This window comes from Hylobates moloch, unplaced genomic scaffold (genome assembly GCF_009828535.3).
Source record: "Hylobates moloch isolate HMO894 unplaced genomic scaffold, HMol_V3 SCAFFOLD_3, whole genome shotgun sequence".
NCBI lineage: Eukaryota > Metazoa > Chordata > Mammalia > Primates > Hylobatidae > Hylobates > Hylobates moloch.
This window is the reverse complement of record NW_026652278.1, coordinates 135,641,778-135,657,290: the sequence shown is the minus strand read 5'-3', so window position 1 is coordinate 135,657,290 and position 15,513 is coordinate 135,641,778. Positions and strand designations below refer to the sequence as shown.

The window sequence follows — 15,513 nt, the reverse complement described above, 5'->3', positions numbered from 1 at the left end:
CCATTCTGAATTTGACATTCAGTGCTATTAGCCCAATGTTTGGCACAGAGAAAGTAGGACCTTCATAAATATTTGTTGGCGAGATGAATAAATAAATGAATGACTCTCTTTTGGAATTTGTCCTGCTTTATCGTGTTCTGCCTCCAAGAAAGGGAATTCCACTGGTGCTGACATGGATTAGACTAGTTGGCCTTGGGTTTTCCTCTGCAATTTCATTTCAAGGAGTGTTCCCTAAGTCTAATATGTGGCAGAAAAGTCCATGTTCCTCAGCCTAATGATCTTGACTACAAAGAGGATGTGCTTTGGAGTGAGCCAGGCCTACCTTGGAGTCTCTGCGCTGCTCTCTCTCACCAGCTGTGTGAAATCAAGCACTGAGACCGTTTCCTCATTTGTAACAAGTGTGCGAGGGCACCTCTCTGCTAGGCTGGCTGGGAGCACTGAATGAGATAACATATTTAAAGAATTTAACACACAGTCCAGCTCACAGGAAACATATAGTACATTTATTATTATTTTAATTTTGCACCTGTGAGAAAGAATTCTGCTTTCCAAAGTTTATTTTCATAAGCCTCCCAGCCCCTGAGAGTGTCCTATTTTCCTTTCTCTCTGGAGGGGCAGTGACCATGAGTACTGCATACAATATTCCAGGGACTGTCCACTGTTGTTTTGAATGACATATACAGCATTAATATCTGCTATCTTTTTGCTCTTTTTGTCTAGGGAAATATATTGGGATCTTTTATTCAGGGGGCAGCAAGCAGCAGTTTCTAGAAGTCTTAGTTCTAAGTAATATCTCAAAGACCTTCATATTATAAGTATTATTTGGATATTTCTTCTAAAATGCAATTCTTCCCATATGTCCAAGACATAGCTCACCTGACCACTTGATTGTATTATTATTTAATTAACTGTTTCAGTTTTATATTTCAAATCTTCCTTCTATCCTTCTATCTGGAAAAATTGAATGGTATTTTCAATGCTGAGAATTTTATGAAAATATTAATCATGGTCAGCATTGGCAATAGTTTCATGAAGAACTATTGTTAGCAGAGCTCCAACGAGCTCTACTTTTTGTATTTGGCTTTTAAACCTTTTTCCCATAATGGTTGTTGAGGTTGGTTTATGTTTTTTGTTTTTATGGTAAATTTGTATATGATAATAACATTGACTATCTGTCATCATATTTCTCACAAAATTTTTTAGTTTGCTTGGTTTTAATTTTGTTAATATATTTTTGACACGTAGAAGTTCTATGTTTTCATCTCATTAAACTTTTTAGTGTTTTTTCCCTCTTTGTGATTTCTTTTGTTGCTGTTGAATTTAGAAGTTCTATTAGTACTGAGTTCGATTAAAAATTCACAGACATTTTCATCTAGGTGTCAATAATTGTCATTTCAAAAAATTCATCGCATTAAATTTATCACTCCATCTACCATTTTTTTGTGTATGTAATACCTGAGAATATGACTTAAAAATAGGTATCCAATGATCTTAGCACCATTTATTGAAGTTATTTCTTTCTCCACTGATTTGATTTATAAAGCCAAGCTTATATAGTCAGTTTAAAAAATATATGTCCGCTTAATGTCTCAGAACTTTGGTGTCATTGGTCTCAGACACCACTTTGCCATCCACTATCCAGCGGGTGGTGGTCTTTTTGATGGTTTCATGGAGTTGCTGTTGTCCAGGGCATCACCAAAATTGAAGTCCTTGTCATCTTCCAGCAGGCGGCAGCAGGTGGTGGTCTCAGCCTCCAGCCTGACCTTGATGTTCAGCAGGGCCTCGTACTCCTGGACCTGGCGCTGTCCCTCTGGGTCTGTGCCAGCTCTGACTCCAGGTGCAGCAGGATCACATTGAGCTGCTCCATCTGCAGGGCATAGCAGGCCTCCACCTCCCTCAGGCTGTTCTCCAAGCTGGCCTTCAGATTTCTCAAGGAGTCCAGGTCGATCTCCAAAGACTGGACTGTATGTCTCAGCTCTGTGAGCATCATCTCAGCAGCTCCAACCTTGGCAGACTTTGTGGTGACCACTGTGGTGCTGTCCTCAATCTGCTGAGACCAGTACTTGTCCAGCTCCTTTCAGATCTTCCGAGCCATCTCTTCATATTAGGCCAGGATGCCTGCCATTATCTTGGCTAGGTTCTGAGATTTGGGGGCACCTACCTCCAGGGTCAACCCAGAGCTGGCAATCTGGGCTTGTAGGCCTTTTACTTCCTCTTCGTGGTTCTTCTTCATGAAGAGCAGCTCCTCCTTGAGAGCCTCAATCTCTGTCTCCAGCTGCAGCTGAGTGACATTGGTGTCATCAATGACCTTGTAGAGCCCATGGATGAGACATTAAGCCAGCAGAAGCAGGGTACTCTTTGGGGAGCAGGAGGCCAATAAAAAGTTCAGAGGTCTAAAATAAAATAAAATAAAATAAAATAAAATAAAATAAAATAAAATAAAAATATATGTCAGCATCTGTTAATAGGTCATTTCTTTGTTGACGAAAACAGCCAAACTCTGTAAAATATTTCAAGAGGGTTATTCTGAGCCAAATATGAGTGATCATGGCCTGAGGTATAGTCTCAAGAGGTTCTAAGAATATGTACCTAAAGTGGTTAGTTTACAGTTTGATTTATATATTTTTAGGGGGACATAAGACATTAATCAATACACGTGAGGTATACATTGGTTTGGTTCAGAAAGGTGGGGCAACTCAAAGTGCAGCCTTATAGGTCACAGGTGGATTCAAAGATTTTTCTGATTGGCAATTGGTTCAAACCGTTCAGTTATTATCCAAAAGAAAGGGGTGCCTGGGTTAAGATAAGGGGTTGTGGAGACCAAGATTCTTATTATGTAGACGAGGTCTCATAGGTGGCCACCCTTAGAGAAAACGGATGGCAAATATTTCTGAATTAGACCCTTAAAAGGTGCTAGACTCTCAGTTAATCTCTTCAGGATTGGGAGGGTCTGGAAGGGGAAACATCTAGTTGTGTCAGCAGAGATTCTTTGCAGATGCAAATTTTTCCTTATAAAAATTACAGATGCAAATTTTCCCCCACAAAATGGCTTTGCAGGGCTATATCAAAACATGCCAAATAAATATGTTTTGGGGTAAAATCCTTTGATTTCCTTCAGGGCCTGCTACCTCTCATGATACTATACTAGAGCCAAATTGGAATTTGGTATCTTATTGCTACAGTCTGTTTTGTCAGTCTTAAGATCTCTGTTTTAATGTTAATGCTGGTCAGTTGTGCCTGAACTCCAAAGGGAGGAAAGTATGATGAGACATGATACCCCTTTCCCATCATGACCTGAATTAGTTTTCAGGTTTTTTTGAATCTCTTTGGTTGAAGTCGGGGGAGGGGGTGGGTTTGGTCATTCAGTCATTCAGTCTGTTATGGGGCTTAGAATTTTATTTTTGGTTTACATCTTTATATAGTTCTAGTTGCTGATTTCAGAGCAGAACCAAGGCTTTATTGCATTGTTATTGTTAGCATATAAGATGTTTTAAGTATCTTAAATTAAATTAAATTATAAGTTCCTCCCATTCACCAGGAAATCCTGTCAGCTCCATCTTCAACATGAATTCAGAATCTGGTCACTAATATATCCAGAGTCCTACTGCTTTGCCACTTGCACTGTGACTAGCTTTGTTTCAGCCACCATCATCTCCTGCTAGGATTATAGCAATGGTCTCATTGCTCCTCTAGCTTTTATCTTGTACCCCAAAGCCTATTATCCAGACCACAATCACAGTGTGTACCCCAATTATCATATCAGATCAATGCAGTGGCTTCCCTTTGTCCCAGAGTGCAGTGCCCCTCAGGCTCCACAAGACCTGGGTCTCACCACCCTGGCCTCCCTCACTCAGCTCCAAGCACTGCTTTTACTCAGGGGCCTTTCACATTCTTTTTTTTTTTTTCTGTTTGGAATAATCTTACTCATTATCTGCGTGGTTTACTCCTTAGCTGCTCAGATATTACCAAAGAGTCTCTCCCCAACCCAGAGGAATAACCATCCACTCACCCCTTCCCCAGGCCCCATTCTCCTCACTCTGTTTTAGTTTTCTTAATTGTACATAGCACCACCTGTTTGATATTAGCAGAAGAATGAAACTTTAAGAGGACAGGTTTGGGTTGGGGTGGGGGAAAGTTAATGGTTATTCCCAGAGTCTAGTGACAACAAAAATGAATGACTGACATAAAAGTCTCAGCTTTTTAGGTGTGTTAAGCCAACTTTGGGGTGCGTTTGAGCAATCTGTAGACAAATCTGTGGCTGTTTCTCCAAAGAGGTTTTCAGGAGGTTTAGGATTTATATATTTCCTTAAAGGGACTGTAAGGCAAATGGTTGTATTCCCTTGAGACATTAGATAGTGCCCAGTAAATCTGTATTTTACACAAGATAAGGTGAATGTTTGAAGAGAAAAAGAAAGTATTAACAACAGAAGAGCTACTTCTGTAGACCTCTCTGGGTAGGTGGAGGAAATGAGTCTTCGTTCTGCACCTGCAAAGATAAGATTATAATAGATATTATCAGTGTGGAATTGAACAGACTTTAGTTTTAGGAGCTAGACTTAGATTGCAGATCATAGATCTAAAGTTACAAATGGCAAGTCCTTGTTTATGGGAGGCCAGCAAAGAATTTACTTATGAAAGATCTGTGGAAGCAGTTCTTCAGCAGGTGCCTGAGGTCTTTTACCTTTCCATGGGGATCTGGCTGAGGCATCATGCTAGGAACAGATATTCATTTGGAAGAGGGAGTTGCATGACTCAGCCTCCAGGGCATGACTCAGCCTCCTCCTTTTGCATAATGGGGGTCCAGATATTTATTTTTATCATCCTTTACACTAGAATAATGCTTGGCATAATAGAATGTGCTCAATAAATATTTACTGAGTGACAAGGTTTGGGAATTTATTTCAGATAATTCTTTGATAATAGAAAGGATTTCCCCCTTCCCAGGGTTGTTGCTGTCTTCAGGCTTTCTAATTCTTGGGACAACAAATATTTTCCTATAAAATCTATGTATTCACCAAATACTTACTGAACACCTCCATGTTTCAGGTAGTGTTCTAGATTCTGTCAAATCAGCACAAACTATTGTGATTTACATTTTCAGTACACAGTACTCTCTGTAATTTAAAATTTTTTAAAATTAAAAAATCTACTCCTAGTTATTCCTATATCTCCTTTCCCATATTAAATTTGCTGTTTGCTTTACTTTTTTTCCTTAAGTTTTATAAGCTTTAAAATTTTTTTGAGTAATCAGAAATGGAAAACAATATAATTTATAGATCTATTAATTGACTCCAAATAGCATTGTATTTTTTTCTATTATTTCTATTTTGTGGGCGATATTTTCAATTTACTCTTGGTCTTTATTTTTTTAATAAAAGCATTTATAACAGTGACCTTATCTCTATATTGAGCTTTGATGACAGTTGATATATTTTTCTCTTGTTTTAATAATATTTTAATTATCTTATAATTTTATTTCCAATGACTCAACATTTATTCACTACTATCCAGCAGTGTGGCTACAGTTTAGTGAATGAAAGACTGAGAGGTATGCACATTAATTCACATGAATTAATTATATTATTCCAAAATTCCGTGAAATACAGTTTTTGAAAACTTAAGATGTCAAAGGCAGAGAGGGGTATGCTAAATTCGGGATAAGGTGGAGGCAGTAAGCTGGGCAGAATATTCAGGGCTTCTTAGGACAAGTGAAGTTGTCTGTGTTCTAAGAGCAATGGGAGTTACTGGAGAATTTTAAGGACTGTGCCATGTTTTATGCCTGCTGGGGGAAGAGTAGATTAAAGAGGGCTAAGATAGAAGTAAGGAAGATCAATTAGAAAGTTACAGAAGCTGTTACGGTGGGAAGAATATAATTCCTCAAAAAACACCATTGTTATGGAGAAGGAAAATGGTCCCTTTTATTTGTTGGTACAAGGCCCTGGGTCACTGAAATACATTTCAGAACAGTGTTCTTCCTTCAGGGTAAATAGGGCTGCTCTAAACATGGGTAAACTTTGAAAACAAATTTTTTTTTCAGATTAGCCCAATTTAAGAAAATTTTTTCCTAACTGTATCAGTAGATTATTATTTTTGTTTGGCATTTCTCTGTAGGTAATGAATGGGTGCTTGGAACAAGTTATGTTAGGAGCTGCTTTCTTGACACACCATTTTAAACTAAAAAATCTCTTTGATTTTAATTCATACTTTAGTGTTTCCATATTGTCGTGTCCTAGAAAAGTTTTTGTCAGAATTTGCATGCCATTTTAGGTCTTCATATTTTTTTAGACTAAACATGTTTTCTGTATTTTTTAGGCCTCAAACTGCAATTTACATTATCTGAATTGTTTGCCTACTTAGATCACATTCTTTAGACAGTGTTCAACTCTTTACTAGGCTGTAGATAAATAGGCTTATATACAAAATCTTCTATTTATAAAATCTCTCTTTTGGATAACAGAGTGCTTTTTGCCATTTGTAGACCTCTTCTAGTTTTGGATGCCTAATTTTGGAAATTTTTAATTACAAATGTGAGTGCTATCCTAAAGGAATACCAAATTTGCAGTGATGTACAGTGTATATATATTAAACACAAATTTTAAGTTTTATTTTAGCTGCGTTTAGAAGAAATTTGCTCTCCTATGTCTTTAGAAACTTGATGTCTGAGAAGTCTTCTATGGTTTTAGGCTTTCACTGGAATGTCTGTGAGTCCATTAGGGCTGCTACAACAAAATACCTTAGCCTAGGTGCATTAGTCTGTTCTCATGCTGCTAATGGAGAAATACCCAAGACCAGGTAACTTATAAAGGAAAGAGGTTTAGTTGACTCACAGTTCCACACGGCTGAGGAGACCTCACAATCATGATAGAAGGTGAAGGAGGAGCAAAGTCACGTCTTACATGGTGGCAGGCAAGACAGAGTGTGCAGGGCAACTGCCCTTTATAAACCATCAGATCTCATGAGACTTATTCACTACCATGAGAACAGCATGGGAAAGACCCGCCCCCATGATTCCAATTACCTCCCACCAGGTCCCTCCCACGACACATGGGAATTATGGGAGCTACAATTCAAGATGAGATTTGGGTGGGGACACAGCCAAACCATATCACTAAGTAATCTATAAACAACAGAAATTTTATTTCTCACAGTTTCAGAGGCTGGGAAGTTCAAGATCAAGATGCCAGCAGACTCAGCATCTGGTGAGGGCTCTCTGCTTTATATATTGCACCTCCTTGTTAGATCCCCACACGACAGAAGGGGTGAACAAACTCCCCTCAGGCTTCTGTTATAAGGGCATTCATCCCATCTATAAGGCTTCTGCCTTCATGACCTAATCATCTCCTAAAAGGCCCACCTCTTAAGACTAGTGCAGTAGTGATTAAGTTTTAACTATGAATTTGGGAGAGGACACAAACATTCAGACCACAGCACTTACCAATTGTGCGGTTTATTTCTGTGCCCAGTCCTCTGAGTTTATGAAAAGGAGGGAAAATTTTTTTTCTTTCAACCAGTATCACATTCAAACTAGGCAAATTTGGTACACTCAAGTTTTTAGCCCTTTACAAAAAACAATCAAAGTTTTCCTTTAGCAACAGGTTGATAAATAAAAGGAGAAAACTGCAGCCCAGAGCAGAAAGCCTAAAATGAAGGATGATACACAGTGAAATTCCTTTCTTATACCAAGCACAGGCTCTAACTTCACCAGACTCTCCTGTCTTCCCCTAACACTGCCATACTTCAGGTCTTCATCTTAGTAAAAGATATGGATATTGCTGATGCTCCAAAAAGTTTATTTAGAAACTATACATATAAGGCCAAGAAATTATTTTTCTCTTCCTGTAATTCAATGCAAAAGTTGCCTTCATTTATTCTTTTGGGTCCTTTCAAGTAGATAGTTTTACATCAGCTCCAACTTCCCATTACTCATTCAATCTTTCCTTCAACAAACACTTATCGCTAAGTTCTGGGTATGTCCTTGGTCTGGAAGTTTTAAGATGACTGAGATACTATTATGGAACTTCAGGGCTTTATGTTTTTAAATTCAGGACAAACATGTAACAAATCAGGGCAGTAGTTTATACAATAAAATATTATAAGAAATATAAAATATAATTAAATGATAAAACATAGGTATTGAATACCATGGGACACAAAGGTAAGACGGTCAGTAACACTAGGGTGAAGGCAAAAGGTGGTTTTGAAATGTTAGAAGGAAGCCAGAACCCACGAGTAGTTTTCACTTTGCAGAACTCTTTTGGAAGGCTGTGAATGTTATATTTTAGTGATCCCCTGCTTAGAAAAAATTGTCTGAACACTTTAAATACTGATTACTTTACATACTGATTACTGAAGAAGACAGTATACTAGGTGCAAGACAGTACTCTAGGTACAAATGTTGGCCAATTCACGCCACCTCCCTTAGCACACTCTAAATAGCCAAGATTCTTAAAAGGCTGGGCTATCAAGTTGTTCCTATTTTTCCATAAATATTACAAAACATAAAACACAGTGACTGTTTTGAAAAAGAAATAGTAAAGAGTGTGGTCATTTGGTACAGCTATGAAGATATGTATACTCTGAGCTACATCATTATCTTCCACGTAAAGAGAAATTCCAACATTATGAGAGAGCCTGGGAAACAGAAAAACGTTCTTGTGGATTCTTTTTATCATATAAAAAAACTCCACAAAAGCCCTTATAAGTTTGTTGAAACTTTCTCCTGAAAACATACCTTTGAACACCTATTGCATTTTTGTCACACTGGAAAAAAGCATGAATTCATTTCCTCTACCCTGTGGGTTGTGAAAGTAGAAGCAGAAATTACTTTGTGGCCCACCACCATGAAGAGAAAATGGTTCTTCTTGCACAGTCGAATGCAGGCCTTAATCATTCCAACACTCTCGCCACTGGTTTAAGTATAGCTCAGAATTTGTGCTAGGTGGAGTTGTTGCTAAATGAGATGCACTATTTTCCACACAGAGCTTGTGGGACACCCAAGTAGGCCACCAGGGTGTTGGGGAGAACCAGAAAAACAAAGGTATGAGGCTTCTCCTCCCACTCCACTCTCCAATTGCAGGGTTATCAAACCAGGGCCCTGAACAGGCTAGTGGCTGAAGGATTTGGGGTTTGGATGAGAGAAGAACAGGAGGGTGGGAAGCAACATTACAGAAAACTGATCCTATCAAACACCCAAAGTAAGTTCAAGGCATTTCAACATGTCTTCTGTTAAAAACAAAAAACAAAAAAACTGTTTTACTTTCCATAAAAAAATCTTGAAACAAAATCTAGGAATTTCTCACAGTGCACACAGGAAAATGAGTGTTTGCACTTTGGAACCAGCTGAATGACAGACAATCAATGTGGAATATTGTTTCTGCGAACATGAATATAGGATATGCCTAGATACTTAGGAAATCTTTGTAGTCACATCCTTCTTTTAAAAAGCTGTACACACACAGTAAGCTATCCTGCATGTTCAAGGGGAGTTTTCAGCAGCTCAACCTGAAAACTGAGAAGGAGGTATCAAGAGCCAGGTTAAACTTTTTCCTAATTTGTAAGCCTGGCAGATGCTCTCGCTGCTCAGAAAAATCACTTTGGCTTAACAAACATGTGTAGCTACAGAATTTCCCTTGAAGGAGTTCCTTGAGTATTCCAGTGGTTGTTGAGTTAGAGCCCCATGCTTAGGTACATGGTGGCTGCATCCTCTTGTGCCACCACTCTGTCTCTCCCTCAGCATCCCCAAGGGAGATGAGGTTGCCCACGTCAAACACACACCTAAAAGAACTCCCAGTTTTTGCATGGGAGTTGATGGTAAGCACACCGATGGGGAGTCAAAAAGTGCAGAGAGGATGTTTCTGAAACCTTCTAAGGGACTAATGGGCTAAAATCGCCTTCATTCATTGTCAAGCCCCTCTCTAAGTGTGAGTGAGCACAGGCAGCTTGCCAGAGGTTTAAGATAATCAAGACACCATTTGTGGGAACAAGAAGTTATGAAAACAGTTTCGGCTTTTAACTTTATAGTCTGATTCCTCTGATTCTTAAGTTAAGGGTCATTCTACTTTTTTTTTAATTCCTTTTGTGCTTCTCTGCCCAACCACTTTTCACCCATTCAACTTCCTGTTCCTCTCTTGCATCCAGTTCTTTGTATGACTTGGCACCTGATACCTTTACATGTCCGGAATACTTTCTGAGCAAATATTTTATTGAACTTCCTAAAAATACACAGGTAGAATAAAAATATGGCCATGAAAATAAAGGCAGTGGAGCACTTATGTTTACTAGAAAATGTCCACAAATAGGCTGATATAGGATTCTCTAATTCTATCACAAAGAATTCTGTGATTCTTTCCAGTGTTAAAAATGCCATTAAACAAGACATACACACATGGCAATTTCCATTTGACTTCCTGGACACCAATTTCCATAGTAATATATTTTTGAAGTGCAGAACAGTCTGTTCTGCCATGTGTGATGGCTATGCTCCTCATATATTCTCTGTTATCAAAAAAAAAAATCACGTGATGGAATAATTTGCTCCAATGGGAAATATATGAAGCTAAAGAGATAAAGCTAATTTTTCTAGCAGTAATTTAAATATGTGCTTGGGCACATACTTTTTTGAAAAGAAAAAAAAAACCCTGTAAGTGCTTAGATGTAAAAACTAAGTCCAGTATTTGAGTACTCCTAACTTTTCCTATTACTACGGATACTATTATTAACCCAACATCTTTACACATTTTATTATCATTATCACTTTTGTCAATCATCAGTGGGATAAGCCAAACAAAAACCCACTAATGAAAATATCTGTGTCACTAGGTGCTGTGGTCTGAATGTTCGTGCCCTCTACGATTCACATGTTGAAACCTCACCCCTAAGGCCATGGTAGTAAGAGATGGAAGTCTTTAGGAGGTGTATGGGTCATGAGCGCAGAACCCTCATGAATGGGATTCTTACCCTTATAAAAGAAACTTGAGGGAGCCCTTTTGTCCTTCTGCCATGTGCGGACACAAGTAGTGAGCATCATCCTTGAAGCAGAGAGTGAGCCCTCACTAGACACCATATCTGCTGGCACCTTGATCTTGAACCTCCCCACCTCCAGACCGTAAGCAACACATTTCTGTTGTTTCTGTATGACCCAGTCTATGGCATTTTGTTACAGCAGCCAAAACGGACTAAGACCTCAGGGTAATAGTTTCCTTCTTATCCAAGTGCTAATTCCTATTCACAATTAGGCTACTACTTAAAGCAATCTGGTAAAAGCAAATGATGCTTCTTCTTCAATCAATTTCATTACATCAAATTGGCTTTATGGAAAGTTGTACTGCATTTGTAGATGCAAAATGAAAGGTATGAGTGAAAACTGAATATAAGTTGATTTTGGATCAGAACAAGCAGTCTTTTTGAGGTTGAAATACCATCTAACTGTTGACATTCACTGAACATCTTCTATTTCTTTGCATGCTATAAACTACTGAGACAGGAGCCAAAAAGGGTATTTTCTAAGGAATGCTCCATCTTCCTCCTGAGACATTTATTTTTGTTTTATTTTTGTCTAATCTTTCTAATGGGATTGAAACACTAACTTTGTAATTGCCTATTTGTGATTATAACTACACATTAAAAATAATGGGATTTAATGACTATTTCTCAAATTATGACATTTAGAATATAACTTTTAAGTATCCTTTCAAGCAACCATTCAGTACTGTGGAGAAGCTGCAGACACTTAATGAGGGTGAACCAGGTATTACAAAATAGCTTTTCCAAAGAAGGGAACACTGAGTTAAGGGAAAGCAAGCAAAATTCCTTTTTTTCTCTCCTAACTAAAAAGACCAGTTAACTTGCCAAGTGAAAACTCTAAGTCCCAAGAAATACTCTAAACACAGAAAAATAAGCACATCAATGAATGCCTCCCCTTTTCCTTGTTGGTCTGAAGCCGACTGACAGCACCAGGTGGCAGCCCTCGGGAACTGCCTGTTGCAGATGCCCTACCCGACAGCCAAAAGCTGGCAGGAATTAAGCAGAAACATGTGCTTCCTGTGGAGGGCAACGGTCAGCAGGTGGGATCAGCAGACTCTGTTACTGAGCCCGTCCTCCTGTGTGGTCAACTGGACTGCCTTCCTCGTGGGCACTGAGGGCCCGGAACAAGACATTTTCTCAGTGCTGTGCTGGAAGCTGTTCAAATGCAATTATGCTGTATGTCGTTGCGGAATAGATGACTTAGAGGTTCCATACAAATTGAATTTTGAGGCCAGCCTGAAATTACATTAGATTTGGGGGCTTTGACAAAAGCCTGTCTGAATCCCCCTGAAGTCCCTTAGGGTCATCTTTCTTTAATCATTCACTAATGTTTTTCTGGTTAGGTCACTGATTAATGGATGACGTAAATCTCCACTCTCTGCCCACCCCCCAGTTTTTTAGTACTGTACATAATGTTTTATTAATTTGTCCTTTTTGGCTGCTGCCAAGATAGCAAATATGAAACTGATTTTTGAACCTCAAGAAACTGACATTTCAAATTCTGCTTTGTATCGTAAGCCTCAAATGCAAGAAGCTGTGATTAGAATGTGATAATAGCCGAGGTGCCATAATTCTTTGCTGTTGTATGTAAGTACACTCTTCCAATCAGAGAGAGGTCACGGGAATTAAAGAGATTTGATTCATGAGAAAAATAAGAACTGGCCTCTCAGGGGAGGAGGAACAAATGTCCATGCTCAGATCAACAGAATTCTGCATCTCAGTTAGTTACTTCATTTTTCTTGATAGCCTATTAAAGCAATAAATGTGAATCTCAGAAAATTGTTCAAGGTATAACAAAGCCAGAAACTTTTCTCCACCTTTACTCTGTCTCTGCAAATTTAGCAGGCCACGTAAGTATATAACCAACATATTTGTCAGGTTGTAATATTTCTCTGATAAATAATAGAGTCAGCTTAGGCTAGATATAAAAGTTTTTTTTTACATTTCAATTACAGAATCTATTAGGAAAACTTAATAAACAAAGCACAAGGCTGGGTGTGGTGGTCACACCCATAATACCAGCACTTTGGGAGGCTTAAGAGAGAGGATCACTTGAGCCCAGGAATTTGAGACCAGGTTGGGCAACATAGTAAGATACTATCTCTATAAAAAAATAGAAGTATTAGCCAGATGCGGTGCCATGTGCCTGTAGTCCTAGTTACTTGGCGGCTGAGATGAGAGAATTGCTTGATCAAAGGAGTTCGAGACTTCAGTGAGCCATGATTATTCCACGATACTCCAGTCTGTGTGACAGAGTGAGACTCTGTCTCAAAAACAAAACAAAACCAAAACAAAAAAATGAAAGTACAGTTTATGACATCTTCTACTTCTCTGATTAGCAGAGTTTTGCTAATAATATTTGAAGGCAGGGAAAAATGATGAAATGTTTGAGTGAAATTTGGGGGAAGAATTAAGAAGATAGTTGACATAAACTACTGGATAGTGACAAAACTGATCAGCAAACTTGGCATCAAAGTATATTTTTATAAAATACAAAGTAAAAGATATATCAATAATTTTACTTTTAATTAACGTTTACTAGAAGCCTACTATGTGCCAGCCTCTGTGTTGAACACTGAAGATATAATGAGACACTGTCCCTAGTCTTAATCAGGTTATGACTGAGTAGGGGAGACTGACATAGAAACAAAGGATTTCAATGCTAAACTAACTAAAAGGATTTCAAAACTAAACTAACTAAAATTAGTTTAGTTTTGCCTTCTTTCAAACTTTATATAAATGAAATCATAAAGCACAGTTGACCCTTGAACAATACGGGTTTGAACTGCACAGGTCCACTTATATGTGAATTTTTTTTTTCCATAAAAGTTACCCAGAGTGTGCCTGCCTCTCTTGCCTCACCTTTTACCTCCTCTATCTCTTCTGCCTCTACCACCCCTGAGGCAGCAAGAACAACCCCTCCTCCTCCTCCTTCTCAGCCTACTCAATGTGAAGACGATGAGGATGAAGATCTTTGTGACGATCTGCTTCCACTTAATGAACAGTAAATATATTTTCCCTTCCTTTATGATTTTCTTAATATCATTTTATTTTCTGTAGCTTACTTTATTGTAAGACTACAGTATATAGTATATAACATACAAAATATGTATTATTTGGGTGTTTATGTTATCAGTAAGGCTTCTGGTCAACATTAGGCTATATAGTTAAGTTTTGGGGTAGTCAAAGGTTATATGTGGATTTTCTAACTACACAGCAGGTTGACACCTTCTTGTTGTTCAACGGCCAACAATATGCACTCTTTTATATCTGGCTAATTTTCTCAATATTATGTTTGTGAGATTCATCCATGTTGCTTAATAATGGTTTCTTCATTCTCTATGACATATGACATTCTGTTACATGAAGATATTGCAATTTACTTACCCATTCTTCAGTGATAGAATTTGGGTTGTTTTCTGTTTGGGCCATTATAAATGTTGTCTCTATAAACATTCATATACTTGTCTTTCGATGAACATATGCCTTCATCTCTATTGCTTATACACCTAACAGTGAAATTTATAGATTATAAAGAATATATATAGATTATGAATAATGCATATGCTCAACTCTCTCAGATACAGCCAGCCAGTTTTCTGAAGTGATTTTTAGCAGTTTATGTGACCCCTGACTGTGTACGTGACTTCCATTTGCCTTACACTTTCTCCAACGCTTGTCATTGTCTGTCTTTTTTACTTTAGCAATTCTTTTAAATATGTATTAATCTCTCCTTGAAGTTTTATTTATGAAACCTGGGAGTTTCTTAATTATAAAGCCAAAGGGGTCTTTCGTGTTTCCATGGACAACTCTTGTGAACAGAGAGCTGGGACATTTTGGAAATGAAGAGATCCTGTGATTTAGTCTGTTATTCCATGGGACTTCGAGTACTGTAATGTTTCTACTGTAATGTACTCTCAGAACTTTGAAGTATCCTCCAAATTCATGCCTTTTTTATAGTCTCTTCCATTCCATCCTGCTTTTATTTCTCTACTGGATTACCCAAACTCTGGACATAAGAATAAAAATGTGGTAATAGCTAATAGTTATTGTGGGCCAAGGACTATTTGCCAGGGACTGTTGCAAAGCACTTTACAGGTACATAGCTTTAAACCATGTGACAATTTTACGAGTTAAATGGTGTTTTTTTTCCCCCCATTTTACACATGGGAAGAATGAGGCACAGAGAGGGTAAGCAACTCATCCAGGTTACCCAGGAAGTCAAGGAGCCTGGATTTGAACCTAGGTGAACAGACTCCAAACTCAACCTCTCAATCATTATAGTTCTCTATTCCAGTAGAGCTGGAAGCTTGCCCCCTTTCCCTTTAGTGTGTATTTATATTTTTCAGTAGAAATAAATTAGAAGAATCATAGTTTCTTGATAGATATCCTCATCTAACAAGATAAAAGCTCCAACAGTTATAGTATAGTTTTTACTGAATATGTATTGTTAGACACTGTGGTGCATGTAAGGTGAGGAGTTTAATAAGA

The 15,513-nt window shown here is 38.1% G+C and overlaps 1 pseudogene; it reads right to left on the bottom strand.

Annotated features, from left to right (window-relative positions):
- Nucleotides 1–1,581: 1,581 nt before the first annotated feature.
- Nucleotides 1,582–2,329, bottom strand: LOC116481196 (keratin, type I cytoskeletal 18-like; annotated as a pseudogene).
- Between the last annotated feature and the right edge of the window lie 13,184 nt (nucleotides 2,330–15,513).